Genomic DNA, 17030 nt, shown 5'->3' on the forward strand with positions numbered 1-17030 from the left:
GTTTTACTTGGATTTCCTTAAGAGAGTTGTTGATTTATTACATTTTTTAGTTTGTTTTTTCTTCCATTTATTTAAGGGATTTTCTTATATCCTCTTTGAGTTCCTCTACTATTTTCATGAAGTCGTTTTTAAGGTCCTTTTCTTCTGCTTCATCTGCATTGGGATGCTCAGGTCTTGTTGGTTAGAGTCCCTAGACTCTGGTTGTGTCATATTGGTTTTCTGTCGTTGAATGTGTTTTTATATTGTTGTCTTACCATCTTTTCTAAAAATTTGAGATGCTTCACAAATTTGCATCATCCATGTGCATGGGGCCATGCTTATCTTCTCTGTATTATTCGAATTTTAGTGTTTGTGCTGCTGAAGTGAGCATGGGCTTCTTATTCTTACTCCATAACTACTAATCTAAGCATTTTTACATGGTCTTGGTTTACTGGTCCAGCAACTCCTTTACCTGTTGTATCATAACTTCTCAGCATCTCCACAGAGAAAAGAATAGAACAATTTCCTATTTGCTCTTGATTATATTCTAATTCTGCCCAACTATTCAACTTCCTGCCTGACTTTACAGACATGCAATCCTCTATGGTTATCTGTTGGCAGTTTCTGACCAGCCATGTCACTTCCTGAGATTACATGATTACTCTTCTTTGCCTATACTTTCCAGAATCCCTCTTGTCTCCTAGTCCTACCTATAATCCTGCCTGGCCAATCAGTTTTTTATTCATTAACCAGAAAGAAATATATGCACAGAACATTCCCCATGATGGTTGCTCCCCTCCAGGGATGAGAATAATTACATGTATCTACCACACCACAAAACTGACACAGTGATCAGATATAGGCCTGAATAAAATGACGTGCTCTGTGAATTATGCAAATCTCAGAACCCATTTTCATTTCACTTTTATATAAAATCAAAGTCCCTTTCAACTCTCACAAAAGAAAATTGGAACTAGTAAACAAATGCCACATTGAATATATATTTCTCTGACATGACTGACATATGGCATCTTGAGATGAGTAGTTGATCCCATCTATTTGGGAACTCCAATGTTGGGTTTTGACTTAAATATATTGCTGGCTCTAGTTTTTTTTTGTACAAGGAAATTCCTAGAATGTAACTTACGTGGTCACATTCAATCAAAATAAAATTTATCCAATGTATTGGACAAGAACGGACCAATTTTGTTTCATATCAGCACAAAAAAAATTGAGAGTCGACATCACAGACTAGGCAGTACAAAAATAAGAGGCTCTATAGGAATTTTGTCTTCAGCATTGGTCTGTGTTTAAGAAATGATTTACTAACATAAGTATCCCAGGAGTAGATTACAATATTAACAGTGAATCCACCACATGTAGTTAAAAATCTCATGATGAAAAATAAAGAAATTTTCTTTTAAAATCATTTGGCTTTTTCTGAAGTATTCTTAGAAAATACTGAAGATTCACTTTAAAAAATGCATCTCAGAACACGACAAGTTTGTCCTCATTGTATTTTTCTGCTTTGAAAACCCAAAGATTGTGAATTGCCTTCACAGTTTGTCATGATTCTGTACAAGGAAAATCATGTACTCTACCCAAAACAGTATAAGAAACAGAGATGGCATGAGGTATGTTTTGAATAAAAACCAACAGGTATTGAACACTGAATGCCTGGTTAATGGCACTGTTTGTGGTGGTTATTAAGTCTTTAGAGGACAAAGGACTTTACAGGAAGTCATTTGTGTTGGGTTTTGTTTCTATAGCCTTTCCTTACTTCCAGTTTGCTGTCTGCTTTGTGTTTTCAGTGTGATCTCTTACCTTCCTGTTGTGACAGCCTGTTGCCATGCCTACCTGGAACTATAAGGACATTCATCTGGGAGTCACAACTCAAAATATACCATTGCATAATTTGCTTTAGTCATGATTCTGTATCACAGCAACTGAAAACTCACATATAATACGTTATGATTCTCTCAATAACACTGTCTAAATTGGTATAGCTACCACTTCTTATGTTGGTAAATTATGCTTTTATCTTTGAAGTAATTCTTATTGTTTTTCTTGGTTCTATTGGAAGGCAGCATCTTATGTAGTTCAGAGTGACCAGGAACTCACAATGTAGCTCATGAAGGCCTCTGCCTTTTCATTCCTGGGGTTACAGACTTGTAATTCTATACCTGGTTACTACTTTTCCATAATGTTAAAGGAAAAGGGAGATTGGTACAAGCAACTCACATATTTTAGGACAAGGTCTGCCTGTGATATTAGAAATATTTGAAGGGGAAATAGAAAATCAATGGTCAAAACTTAATGAAAGTAACAAAGGATCTGATCTGATAAATTTATGAGTATGTTAAATCTTGATTCATGGCCAAAACCATAATGATCAAAATTTTTTCAGCTACTAAAGAAATCTAGCACCATCTATCTTACACACATCATTAATTCATGTAATCACTTATATCATAATGATATAGTGGTTATTTTTATCTAAAATTCTGCATAAAATAACTTTGATAGTCTATGAATAACAACACAAACATAAATTAGAAATATTATCTTTTATAAATATTATGAAATCTGTAAAATTCTAGGGCAAAGGAAATATAATAGATATTGAAAGTACTGTGTTTTCGAAAGCTTACCTTGAGTTTTGATACTTTAGATTTTGCTATTGAGATGAATATTACAAATTCATAAATATCTAAGCATGGCTAAATAAACATGCATGAATTATTTTGTTTCTGCATGTTGAGACATGAATCAGCCTATAGATGTCTGATCATGCTGTATTAATTATTATAGTATAGGCATATAAATCATGAGTGTATCTCTGAAAGTTCTTATCATATAACCTCAGTACATATATAATCAAATACCTGTTCTGATCAATAACTCCACTAATCTGAATCAGGAAAAGTTAAAATTGCATCCACAACCAAGTAGTAAAGATATATACCTGTTGCATGAATGTTTCTGAACAGGCAGGTTCCATGACCTGTCCCAAAGAAGCACACAGATACTATATTAATTATGAAACTCTTGGCAGGTGACTATGGCTTCTTATTCGCTAGCTTTGACTTAATTATTAACCCATAACTACTACTCCATGTATTTCCATGTGGTCTTGGCTTACTGGGAATGCTGGACCTGCAACTCCTTTGCCTGCAACATCTCTGCAGAGAAGAGACAAGTGTGAATTCCTGTTTGTCTCTTCTTATATTACTTCACTTCCTGCCTTTCTGGACAGACCTCCAGACCTCTATGTTAGTTAGTGGCATTTTCTGCACAACTATGTTACTTACTGGGATTACATAATGACTCCTCTCTGACTGTACTTCCCAGAATCCTCCTTGTCTCCTAGTCCTACCAATCAGTGTTTTATTCATCAACCAATAAGAAAAACATATAAACAGAACCCCCTCAAAATCATACTTCCAATAATACAGGGCTCAATGAAATGGCAAAGCAGTAGAGAATGATATAAGTCCTATTTGTAAAGACTTGCTGGCAATTAAAACATATGTGGGTAAAAGTATAAGTCTCCAATGTTAACTATAAGAAGAAAAATATAAAACTATGTACCATTTGATATAGGAAAGCTATAGAAAAAGAGTATGCATCAATCATCATGCTACTTTTAAAGTCACATCTATCACATAAGAGCAAAATATAAGCATGTGATTAGATAGAAATGTGAGAACTCATATATGTGGAGCAGTCTCCTGCAGTTAATGTTGATTTAATTTACTCCTTTAAATTCCCCTGGTCATCCCTTATGATTACTCTCTCTACAGCTAAGCATAATAGGACTATTCAGTTTGCTTAGTTGTAATGCTCTGGGAAAATGTGTGCATCTTGATTAAAACCCCAAGTCCTCCCTTTCTTGCCCTATTCATCATGACTCTTTGGTTTATGGTAGCATAATATTGTTAGATACTATGACATGGACTTTTAATTTGACAGGCACAATGAGCATGTAACATTCTTAAAATAATTACTACAGCTGATGCAAAAAGGAAATTAGTATATAAAGTGCTTACATCTAAAAGCAAACAAAAGATAAATGGATAAATTCCACAGGGAATTCTCAACAGAAGTTAAGAATATAATAAAATCAGTAAGAAGTTATCAGGTTTAGAAGATGAGGGTAGCTGTGCGATTGCAGGCAAGCAGTTAGTGCTAAGTGGAATAATGTGTTCAGGTATGTGACTTAGGAGGCTTGGAATTTTGCTGAAGCACCTATTTAAATTGCCCACAGTGTTGTGTTGAATGAGTTACTTAGCCTTATAAATTATTTCAGTAAAGCGTTTATAGGCTCATTAAGAATCTAAAGGGATCTCTTAAGAGCTCCATGTTTTACTGAATTTTATGAGAGGAACTGCATTCTCTACCAGTATTGGGGGGGAGGGTTAAAGATTCATGAAATTATCAGTATAGATCCCATGAGGAAAATGTCAGAGATCTAGTATATATGTAATATAATTTCCTTGTGCTGTAGCTCTGAACCTTCAACTGACAGAAAGGAAATTAGGCTGAATTGCTTTATGAAGATACTAGATTGGCATTATGCTAACATTAAGAAAATGAGTTTAGATGATATGATGAACTCTACTATGAGATAAGAAATCTGATATTTTGCCTCATAAAATATTGGTTAACTGACACATATTACTGGATGTGATTTGAAAGTTAATCTTTAGTTAGAGACATAGATGAACTCTAATGCACACCAGGAGTATTACCAACATTAACATCCCTTAGTATAATGAGATGATATAGTTATCCTACAACTTACATTAATACATCAATATTATAGTATGTTAATCCTAATTTCAGTATGATTGAGATATTAGATTATTTACTTATGTGGTCATATTATTTTTCCTTTTTCTTTTTATTATTTATTTTTAAATTTAAATTTAAATTACAAACAAGGTTGCTTCACAAGTCAGTTCCAGGTTCCTCCATTTCCCTACCCTCCTCCCGTGACCTCTACCAAAGCCCCCCCAATATCCCATCATTTCCCCAGTGAGTGTGCAGCCCTCCATGGGGGTGTCCATAGTCTGTCATTTCATCCAGGGCAGGGCCTAGACCTTCCCACAAATGTTCAGGGTGAGAGTGCATCTCAAATTGTTGTATGGGAGTCCAAAGTCCATTTGTATACCTGGGATAAATACTGATTAACCACTCAAGTCTCAATAGATTACCTAGGCCTCCTCACTGATACCCACATTCAGGGGGTCTTGATCAGTCCCATGCTGGATTCCCAGACATCAGTCTGGGATTCAAGAGCTATCCCTTGTCAGGTCAGCTGTTTCAGGGGGTTAAACCAGCCTAGTCGTAATACCTTTGGTCATCAGTCCTCCCTCTCTGTTATTGGCTTTCTTGAGTTCAGCTCAGTGCTTAGCGGTAGAACTCTGCCTATTCTTCCATCAGCCACTGAACGAAGGTTCTGTTTCCCAGACTCTCTGGCCATGGGACTGTAGATTGGCACTCCCCAGATCTATGTCTAAAATCCATACATGAGAGAGTACATGCCAGTTTCTCTTCTAGTGACTGGGCTCCCTCGCTCAAAATGGTTTCTTCTAGTGCCATCCATTTGCCTGCAAATCTCAGGATTTCATTGTTTTTTTCTGCTGAATAGTACTCTATTGTATAAATGTACCACATTTTCTTTATCCACACTTTGTTTGAGGAGTATCTAGGTTGCTTCCAAGTTCTGGCTATTACAAATAATGCTGCTATGAACATAGTGGAACAGACATCCTTGTTCTATGTATTGGCATCTTTTGGATATATGCCTAAGAGTGGCGTTTCTGGGTCTTGTGGTATGTTTTTCTGAGGAAACTCCATACTGATTTTCAAAGTCGCTGAACAAGTTGGCACTCCCACCAGCAATGTAGGAGTGTTCCCCTTTTGCCACATCCTCTCCAGCATAAATTGTCATGGGAGTTTTTGATTTTAGCCATTCTTACAGGAGTAAGATGGTATCTCAGAGTTGTTTTGATTTGCATTTCCTGAATGGCTAAGGATGAACACTTTCTCAAGTGCCTCTCAACCATTTTAGTCTCCTCTATTGAAAATTCTCTATTTATTCTGCAGCCCAGTCTTTAATTGGATCGTTTGGTGTTTTGGAGACTTGCCTCTTGAGTTCTTTTTAAATTTTGGAGATCAGCCCTCTGTCATTTATGGGAGTAGTGAATATTTTTTCCCATTTTGTAGGCTGACTTCTTGTCTTGCTTACTGTGTCCTTTGCTTTATAGAAGCTTCTCAATTTCAGGCAGTCCCATTAACTAAATGTTGATCTCACTGTCTGTACTACGTGTTTTATGTTCAGGAAGCTGTCTCCTGCACCAATTCATTCAAGGATACCACCCACTTTCTCTTCTAAGACGTTCAGTGTGGATGGATTTATGTTAAGGTCTTTGACTCATTTGGACATAAGTTTAGTGAATGGCGATAAACATGGGTCAAACCGCATTCTTGTACATGTCAGCCTCCAGTTATGCCAGCACCATTTGTTGAAGATGCTTTCTTTTTTCCATTGTATATTTTTAGATTCTTTGTCAAACATCAGATATTAATACATGTGTGGGTTAATATCAGGGTTTTCAATTCAATTCCATTGGTCTACTGTCTATTTTTGTGCCAATAGCAAGCTGTTTTCAGGACTATAGCTCTATAATAGAGCTTAGTCATGGATGGTGATGCCTCTGGACATTGCCTTGTTGAACAGGGTTGCTTTGACTATCCTGGGTCTTTGTTTTTCCATAGAAAATTGATTATTGTTCTTTCAAGGTCTGTGAAGAATTGTGCTGGGATTTTAATGGGAATTGCATTGAATCTGTAGATTGCTTTTGTCAGGATTGCCGTTTTTGCTAAATTGATCCTACCTTTCCAAGAGAATGGGTGATCTTTCCATTTTCTGAGGGCTTCTTTAATTTCTTTCGTTAAAGATTCTAAGTTATTGCGATACAGGTCTTTCACTTGTTTGGTAAGCATTACCCCAAGGTATTTTATGTTGTTTGTGGCAATTGAAAAGTTTGATGTTTCTCTGATTTCTTTCTCAGTCCTTTTACCATCTGTATATAGTAGAGCTACAGATTTTATTGAGTTGATCTTGTAGCCTGAGCTTTGCTGAAGGTGTTAATCAGCTGTAAGAGTTCTCTGGTAGAGTTCTTTGGGTCTTTTATGTAAACTATCATATCATCTGCAAACAGTGAATGTTTCACCTCTTCCTTCCCAATTTGTATCCCCTTGATCCCCTTTTGTTGTCATATGGGAATGGCTAGAACTTCAAGTAAAAGGTATGGAGAGAGTGGACAGCATTGTCTTGTTCCTCATTTTAGAGGAATTGCGTTGAGTTTCTGTCCATTTAGTTTGATGTTGGCTGTTGGTTAACTATATGTAACTTTTATTATGTTTAGGTATGTTCCTGTTATCCCATATCTCTCCAAGACCGTTACCATGAAGGGGTGTTGGAATTTGTCAAAGGCTTTTTCAGCATCTAGTGAGATGATCATGTGATTTTTGTTTTTCAGCTTGTTTAAATGGTGGATTACATTGATGGATTTTCATATGTTGAACTATCCCTGCATCCCTGGGATAAAACCTACTTGATCGTGGTGAATGTTTGTTTGGATGTGTTTTTGGATCTGATTTGTCAGTATTTTATTATTTTTGCATCAATGTTCATGAGGGATATTGCTCTGAAATACTCTTTCTTAGTTGTGTCTTTGTGTAGCTTCGGGATCAAGGTTATTGAAGCCTCATAGAAAGAGTTTGGCAAAGACTCTTCTGCTTCTATTGCATGGAATACTTTGAGAAGAATTGGTATAAGCTGTTCTTTGAATTTCTCCACTGAGGCCATCTGGACCTTTGCTCTTTTTAGTTGGGAGAATTTTGATGACTGCTTCTATTTCCAGAGGGGTTATAGGTCTATTTAAATTGCTTATCTGTTCTTGATTTTAATTTTGGCAAGTGATAGCTATCCAGGAAGTCATCCATTTCCTTTAAATTTTCGAATTTTGTGGAGTCCAGGTTTTCAAAGTGTGACCTGATGATTCTCTAAATTTCCTCAGAGTCCGTTGTTATGTCCCTCTTTTCATTTCTAATTTTGTTAATTTGAATGTTCACTCTCTGCTGTTTGGTAAGTTTGGACAAAGGTTTGTCTATCTTGTTGATTTTCTCAAAGAACCAAGTCTTCGTTGCATTGACTCTTTTTGTTTTTTTAGTTTCCACTTTTTTGATTTCAGCCCTCAATTTGATTATTTCCTGGCATCTCCTCCTCCTGGGGGGAGTTTGCTTCTTTGTGTTCTAGAGCTTTCAGCTGTACTGTTAATTGTCTAGTAGAACTATTCTCCAGTTTCTTCATGTGGGAACTTAGTGCTATGAACTTCCCCCATAGCACTGCTTTCAATGTTTCTCATAGGTTTGGGTATGTTGTGTCTTCATTCTCATTGAATTCTAGGAAGTCTTTAATTTCTTTTTTATTTCTTCTTTGACCCAGGGATGGTGCATTTGTGCATTATTCAATTTCCATGAGTTTGTAGGTTTTCTACAATTTGTATTGTTGTTGAATTCTAGTTTTAAGGCATGGTGGTCTGATAAGATACATGGAGTTAATCCAATTTCTTTTGTAGCTGCTGAAGTTTGATATGTTGCCAAGTATGTGGTCGATTTTTGAGAAGGTTCCATGTGGTGGTGAGAAGAAGGTATATTATTTTTTATGTGGATGAAATGGTCTTTAGATGTCTGTTAATCCCAGTTGGGTCGTTACTTCTTTTAGAGCCTTTGCTTCTTTGTTGAGTTTCTGTCTGGTATTCCTACCTAGTGGTAAGAGTGGTGTGTTTAAATTTCCCACTATAAGTGTGTGGGGATTTATAAGTTTTACTAATATTTCTTTTATGAATGTGGATGCCTTTGTATTTGGGGCATATATGTTCAGTATAGACACGTCATCTTGGTGGATTCTGCCTGTGATGAGTATGCAATGACCTCTGTCATCTCTTTTGATTGATTTTATTTTAAAGTCTAATTTGTTAGATATTAGGATTGCTACACCTGCTTGTTTCTTGGGTCCATTTGATTGGAAAAATTTTCCCAACTTTTAACTCTCAGTTAATATCTGTCTGTGAGGGTGGGGTGTTGTGTCTTGTATGCAGTAGAAGGATGGGTTCTGTCTTCGAATCCATTCTGCTAGCCTGTGTCTTTTTATGGGTGAGTTAAGGACATTAATGTTGAGGGATATTAATGACCATTGATTGTTCATTCTTCTTTGATTTGGAATTGTTGTTGTTGGAATTATGTGTGGAATTTCACCGCTTTGTTCTTTTGGCTGTTGGTAGACAGGGGATTCTCTAATGCCTATGTTTTTCTGATTGTAGTTAACTTCCTTGGGTTGGAGCTTTCCTTCCAAAACTCTGTAGGGCTGGGTTAGTGGAAACGTATTGCTTAAATTTAGGTTTGTCATGGAATATTTTGTTTTCTCCATCTATAGTGACTGAGATCTTTTCCAGGTATAGTAATCTGGGCTGGCATCCATGGTCTCTTAGTGTTGGTAAAATATCTATCCAGGACCTTCTGGCTTTCAGAGTTTCATGGAGATGTCAGGTGTAATTCTGATATGTTTGCCTTTATATGTTACTTGGAATTTTTCCTTAGCTGCTCTTAATATATTTTCTTTATTCTGTATATTTAAGGTCTTGATTATTATGTGGTGAGGGGACTTTTTTGTGATCCACTCCTTGGTGTTCTATAAGCTTCTTGTAACTTTATTGCCATTTCTTTCTTTAGGTTGGGAAAGTTTTGTTATATGATTTTGTTGAATATGTTTTCTGCCCCTTTGAGGTGGTTTTCTTCACCTTCTTCTATAATTATTATTCTTAGGTTTGATCTTTTCATGGTGTCCCATATTTCCTGAATGTTTTGTGTTAAGGATTTTTTGGACTTAAGATTTTCTTTGGTTGATGAGTCCATTTCTCCTAATGTATCTTCAACACCTGAGATTACCTCTTCCATCTCTTGTATTGCATTGGTAATGCTTGTATCAGTAGTACCTGACTGTTTGCCCAGCTTTTCTATTGCCAGCCTTTCTTCAGATTGTGTTTTTTTATTGTCTATATTTCAGTTTTCAACCCTTGCACTGTTTGCATTTTTTCTTGCAATTTTCCATTTATCTTTTGTCCATTTGTTGCATTTTATGAATTCCATTTCTTGCAGTTTTTGGTTTGTTTTTTTCTCCTATTTCTTGCATTTTTGGCTTCATTTTTCTTCCATTTCTTGTATTTTTTTGGTTTGCTTTTTCTTCCAGTTCTTATAGTTTTTGATTTGTTTTTTCGTCCATTTCCTGCATTTTCTGTTTTGTTTTTTTTCTTCCATTTCTTGCATTTGATTTGTATTTTTTCTATTTCCTGCCTTTTTTGGTTTGTTTTTTCTTCCATTTCTTGCATTTTTTTGGTTTGTTTTTTCTTCTATTTTCTGCCCTTTTTGGTTTGTTTTTTTATTCCATTTCTTGCATTTTTTGGTTTGGTTTTTCATCCATTTCTTTGAGTGATTTTCCTATATCCTATTTTAGGGCCTCTATCATTTTCATGAAGGTGGTTCTAAGGCCATGCCCTTCTGCTTCATTTGCATTGTAATGTTGGAGTCTTGCTGGTGTGGAGTCTCTAGAATCTGGCGGTATCGTATTTGTTTTTCTGTTTCTGAGTGTTTTTTGTATTGTCTCTTTCCCATCTCTTCTTCTAGTGGGTGCAGAAAGAGCCCCTTACTGGTCTGGTGGTTAGGAGACCAGAATTTCCTTTTGGTGGGTGCTAGCAAGTCCAATAATCTGGTAGTTCTTCTATTCTTCATCCTTGTTCTGGTCCTGTGGGTGGAGAAGAAGACCTGGAATCTGGGGTGCTTAGCCTCCCACCTGGTCCCCTAGTCCCTTGGCTGGATCTGCTGCTTTTCTGGTCTCGTTGGTGGAAGAGAAGACCTGGAATCTGGGGTGCTTGGCTCCCGCGGGGATTGGAAGCTCTGTGCAGTTCCCAGGCAATCTCCAAGCACTGGAACGCAGGCCCGGGTGCAGGGCCTGTTTTATCTGGTCCTGCCGGAACAGATGGTCCTGTGTGGTTGTAGTATACGTAAAGGGTTTGATATGTTATTCCTGTGAATCTCTGTTCTCCTGAGGCTGAGGCAGGATGATTGAGCAGACTCAACTCCTGTTTGAGCTTTAGAGTGAAAATTATAAGAAATGCAAAGAGATAGTTGGATATGATAAACAACTGCAAGCCATCAACAGAGATAACTTAATAACAGAAGTATATTTCTTGAATATCAGGTATTAAATCAAAGTTAACCATACCTAATTCAGTACAGTATGGGAGGAAATAGTAGTAATTCTAGAAGACCTTGGTTCATATTATCTTCTTCTGTTGTAGAACTTTGTGGAATATATAACCAACCACACGCTGTGAGTCAAATATGTTAGTAAAACTGAAAACCCAGTTTCTTTTATAACATCTGGGGGATATGCATAATGATCACAGAGAGATGAATGTTTCATGCATTGACTATGAAAAGAAATATTGGAGGCTCAGAGATGTAAAATTATTGGCTCATAGTACCTGGGAATGAGGATGTCAAAAGTGGAAAAGGAAAGGGAGATTGTTAAGAATTTTGGTAAATCATGAGCCGGGCATTGGTGGCACACACCTTTAATCCCAGCACTGGGGAGGCAGAGGCAGATGGATCTCTGTGAGTTTGAGGACGGCCTCTAAAACAATACAGAGAAACACTGTCTCGAAAAACCAAAAAAAAAAAAAAGAATTTTGGTTAATCATATGAATAAGAGTTGACATTTGGTTTAGAAGGTACAGGTCAAATACTCCAAAGTGCTACTGTTGTGGCAGCAAAATAAAAATGAGACTTAATTGTGCCATAGAATATGAAATACTTTTAAAAGTCAGCACTAAGGCTGGAGAGATGGCTCAGTTGTTATGAATACATGATGCTCTTACAGAGACCTGGTAACAGGTTTCCTTTTCCCATAAGAAGTGCCCTGTAACTACTATGCAGGAGAGTCAATATCTTCATGTTGTCTGTACAAGGTTCTGCATGCAACCAGTACATATAAACTCTGCCAAACTCAACCTACACATTAAAACAACAAACAAATAAATACTTTAAAAACTCAATATAATTGCTCCAATTAAAAAGTTAAAAAAAATTTTACAGAGTCAGCCCTTAACACCACTTATAAATTATAAATACTCAATAAAATACTGGCAAATCGGATCCAAGAACATATCAAAACAATCATTCACCACGATCAAGTAGGTTTCATCCCAGGAATGCAGGGATGGTTCAACATACGAAAATCCATCAACGTAATCCACCATATAAAACAAGCTGAAAAACAAAAATCACATGATCAATTCACTAGATGGTGAAAAAGCCTTCGACAAAATCCAACACCCCTTCATGATAAAGGTCTTGGAGAGATCTGGGATAACAGGGACATACTTAAACATAATAAAAGCTATATACAGTAAACCAACAGCCAACATCAAACTAAATGGACAGAAACTCAATGCAATTCCTCTAAAATCAGGAACAAAACAAGGCTGTCCACTCTCTCCATACCTTTTCAACATGGTACTTGAAGTTCTAGCTATTGCCATACAACACCAAAGGGGGATCAAGGGGATACAAATTGGGAAGGAAGAGGTCAAACATTCACTGTTTGCAGACGATATGATAGTTTACATCAATGACCCAAAGAACTCTACCAGGGAACTCTTACAGCTGATTAACACCTTCAGCAAAGTGGCAGGCTACAAGATCAACTCAATAAAATCTGTAGCTCTACTATATACAGATGGTAAAAGGGCTGAAAAAGAAATCAGAGAAACATCACCATTAACAATTGCCACAAACAACATAAAATACCTTGGGTAACGCTAACCAAACAAGTGAAAGACTTGTATCGTAAGAACTTTGAATCTTTAAAGAAAGAAATTAAAGAAGCCCTCAGAAAATGGAAAGATCTCCCATGCTCTTGGATAGGTAGGATCAATGTAGTAAAAATGGCAATCCTGCCAAAAGCAATCTACAGATTCAATGCAATCCCCATTAAAATCCCAGCACAGTTCTTCACAGACCTTGAAAGAACAATAATCAATTTTGTATGGAAAAACAAACGACCCAGGATAGCCAAAACAACCCTGTTCAACAAGGCAACGTCCGGAGGCATCTCCATCTCTGACCTCAAGCTCTATTATAGAGCAATAGTCCTGAAAACAGCTTGGTATTGGCACAAAAATAGACAAGTAGACCAATGGAATCGAATTGAAAACCCGGGTATTAACCCACACACGTACGAACATCTGATCTTTGACAAAGAAGCTAAAAATATACAATGGAATAAAGAAAGCATCTTCAACAAATGGTGCTGGCATAACTGGAGACTGGCATGTAGAAGAATGCGGATCAATCCATGTTTATCACCATGCACAAAACTTAAGTCCAAATGGATCAAAGACCTCAACATAAATCCAGCCACACTGAACCTCTTAGAAGAGAAAGTGGGTGGTACCCTTGAAGGAATTGGTACAGGAGACAGCTTCCTGAACATAACACCAGTAGCACAGACAGTGAGATCAACAGTTAATAAATGGGACCTACTGAAACTGAGAATCTTCTGTAAGGCAAAAGACACAGTCAGCAAGACAAAAAGGCAGCCCACAGAATGTGAAAAAATATTCACTAATCCCACATCTGGCAGAGGGTTGATCTCCAAAATTTACAAAGAACTCAAGAAGCAAGTCTCCAAAATATCAAAGGACCCAATTAAAAAGTGGGCTGCAGAACTTAATAGAGAGTTTTCAATAGAGGAGTCTAAAATGGCTGAGAGGCACTTGAGAAAGTGCTCAACATCCTTAGCCATCCGGGAAATGCAAATCAAAACAACTCTGAGATACCATCTCACTCCTGACAGAATGGCTAAAATCAAAAACACCAATGACAATTTATGCTGGAGAGGATGTGGTGAAAGGGGGACACTCCTCCATTGCTGGTGGGAGTGCCAACTGGTTCAGCCACTTTGGAAATCAGTATGGAGATTCCTCAGAAAAATGGGAATAAACCTACCACAAGACCCAGCAACTCCACTCTTAGGCATATATCCAAAAGATGCCCATTCATACAACAACGATGTCTGTTCCACTATGTTCATAGCAGCTTTACTTGTAATAGCCAGAACTTGGAAGCAACCTAGATGTCCCTCACCCGAAGAGTGGATGGAGAAAATGTGGTACATTTACACAATGGAGTACTATTCAGCAGAAAACAAAAACAATGGAATCATGAGATTCGCAGGCAAATGGATGACACTAGAAGAAACCATCCTGAGTGAGGTAACCCAGTTACAAAAAGAGAAACATGCATGTACTCTCTCATATATGGATTTTAGACATAGATCTGGGGAGTGCCAGCCTACAATCCTATGGCCAGAGAGTCTGGGAAACAGAAACTTCATTTAGTGGCTGATCGAAGAAGAGGCAGCCTCCCTCGGTTAAGTACTGAGCTGAACTCAAGAAAGCCAATAACAGAGAGGGAGGACTGATGATCAAAGGGATTAAGACTGGGCTGGTTTAACCCCCAGAAACAGCTGACCAGACAAAGGTTAACTCTTGAATCCCAGGCATCAGCCTGGCAATCCAGCATGGGACTGATCAAGACCCCCTGAATCTGGGTGTCAGTGAGGAGGCCTAGGGAATCTATTGAGCCTTGGGCAGCAGATCAGTACCCATCCCAAGTATACACACGGACATTGGACTCCCATCGAACAATGTGAGGTGCACTCTCACCCTGAACTCTTGGGGAACGGACTAGGCCCTGCCCTTTATGAAATGACAGACTATGGACACCCCCATGGAGGGCCTCACCTTCCCTGGGGGAATGAGGGGATAATGGGGGAGGGTTTGGGGGGGAGGGCACGGGCAGAGGGGAGGGAAAGGGAGAGGGACCTGGAACTGACTTGTGAAGCAACCTTGTTTCTTATCTAAATTTAAACTGGAAAATAAAATAAAAAAATAAAAATAAAAAAAATCAAAAAAAAAGAAAAAAAAATTCAGAAGAACCAAAAGTTCTCATTGTCCTATTACTTATTTTCCTCTTACCCTCCATTTTTACAATCACCCTTTTTTCCTCATCTATGAACATCTATGAAACTATAAGCTTAAGTCTGGAGCTATGAGGAGTCCTTGAGACATGAAGATCAGATGATACCAGCTTCAAGAAGGAGGATTACATTTATTTTATTTTTACTATGTACTGCAAATGAAACACTCCTTGTACTGTATTTACCAGTTTCTCTAGCATATTTGAGAGACATCCTTAGTTAGCACAACACAACATATTATGTTTAATTTTATGAATGTTATGTATCTAAAAATGTATATTTTGCTAATTCCATGTTTTTCCGTTTTCTAACCAAAAAGCCCAGTTAACTAGCCTTTCTAAAACTGTTCATTTAAATAAGACATAGATTTTATTTTGTATAACTTTATTCAGAAACTATGGTTATTATTACCCTTAATTACTTCCCCGTGTTGCTTTAAACTCAAAATGCCTCTGTAATTACTTTCCCTTGATATTTCTATGGTAAAGTTCAGCAGCTAAATGTGAATGGCTTTTAAATGAAGACATTTGGCTTGGGTTGAAAGCTGGTTTATTTATATCTAATAACTGAGTAGGTAAAAAGATTTTAGTTTTGGAAAGTTTAAATATTTCAAATAGCCCTGCTATCTCTCTTTATTCACTCATTTATAGTTTGAGAACTCAATAGTAAAATAAGAAGTTTGGAAATGGTTGATTTTGAGTAATAGGTTGTTACCATAACAATTACGTTGATTTTAAAAGTTGATATGAAATTTTAAATGAACTATTTAATTGTGTTTATTCAGTGCTTCCTAAGACATAAATAGCCAACACTTACAGTTGTCTTTATTGTTACAGACATGAAGTCACCTTGAATATTTTCATTGAAATAACACACAAGCATCCTGGTGCAGCAAAGTCATAGAGATCAAAAGAGACATGAGACTACCTTGTTTCAATTTAAACAAATATATTGATCCGCATGTACAAGTCCACCTGTTCTTCCAGATCACAATTAGCAAAACTCCCTTGCTGTATCATGTGTTCTTTTAAGATAGTCATCATGACTACAGTCATTCCTGGCTTATTTATCACATAGTATCTGATAGAACTGGTTTTTCCTGTAAAAAAATAAGTCAATTTCAAGTGCACTGTCCCTATTGTAAACATCAAAAAACATTATTTGCATATGTGTACTAAATAAATTGGAGTTTTAAAAATGTGTATTTGCTATTGCCTTTATTACATGACTTAGCTTGCATAGAACTCCAACTACCGTTGTGACAGATTGCCAAAGTTATGCATTTGTAAATGACTGAGTATTATAGATATGATTTTATATTACTTGCAAATATTATATTAGTCATTACTAATTTTTTTACTAGTGGCTTAATGTGTTGCTTATAAAAAGCTAGTACGTGTTATTTCTTATTCTGTTTAATATGGATTTTGGTAAACTGCATATATAGTGTGTCTATATATGAAGAGAGGGAGCTATAAAAGAATTGTTTCAGCAGAGAGTTGAAGGATCACACCATGAGAGAAACAATAGAGTCTGGGCAATTTCCTCTTGATTAACAGTAACAAAACTGACTGTGGTTCGTGTAACTCCCTTATAACACCAACAGTAAGAGACTGAGGCCAAAGTATTGTGAACGTAAAGCTAGAAACCTAAAGGGAGTTTCTCTTTAAAATGAATAAGAATGCCTTACATATAGACCTGAAGTTTTGAATCTTTGGCATGCAGTCTGCTCCCTGGAACCTCGGTTTATGTAGATAGAAGTTTGGGAAGCAAGAGGAAATTCTCTAGCTTCTTTTGTGAGTCTAGTCAGCAAACGTGGTCACTTCAAACTCAGTGAAAGACTTTGTATCAAAATATAATATGAAGGTGAGGAACAAAT

The 17030-nt window shown here is 36.9% G+C and overlaps 1 non-coding gene across 1 annotated transcript; it reads right to left on the reverse strand.

Moving 5' to 3' along the window:
- Window positions 1-264: 264 nt before the first annotated feature.
- LOC121144423 lies at window positions 265-370 on the reverse strand. The gene has a single exon (XR_005881777.1). It is a non-coding gene; the product is annotated as a U6 spliceosomal RNA (small nuclear RNA).
- Between the last annotated feature and the right edge of the window lie 16660 nt (window positions 371-17030).

The sequence above is a fragment of the Mesocricetus auratus genome, unplaced genomic scaffold, assembly GCF_017639785.1.
Source record: "Mesocricetus auratus isolate SY011 unplaced genomic scaffold, BCM_Maur_2.0 Super-Scaffold_100015, whole genome shotgun sequence".
Taxonomy (NCBI): Eukaryota; Metazoa; Chordata; class Mammalia; order Rodentia; family Cricetidae; genus Mesocricetus; species Mesocricetus auratus.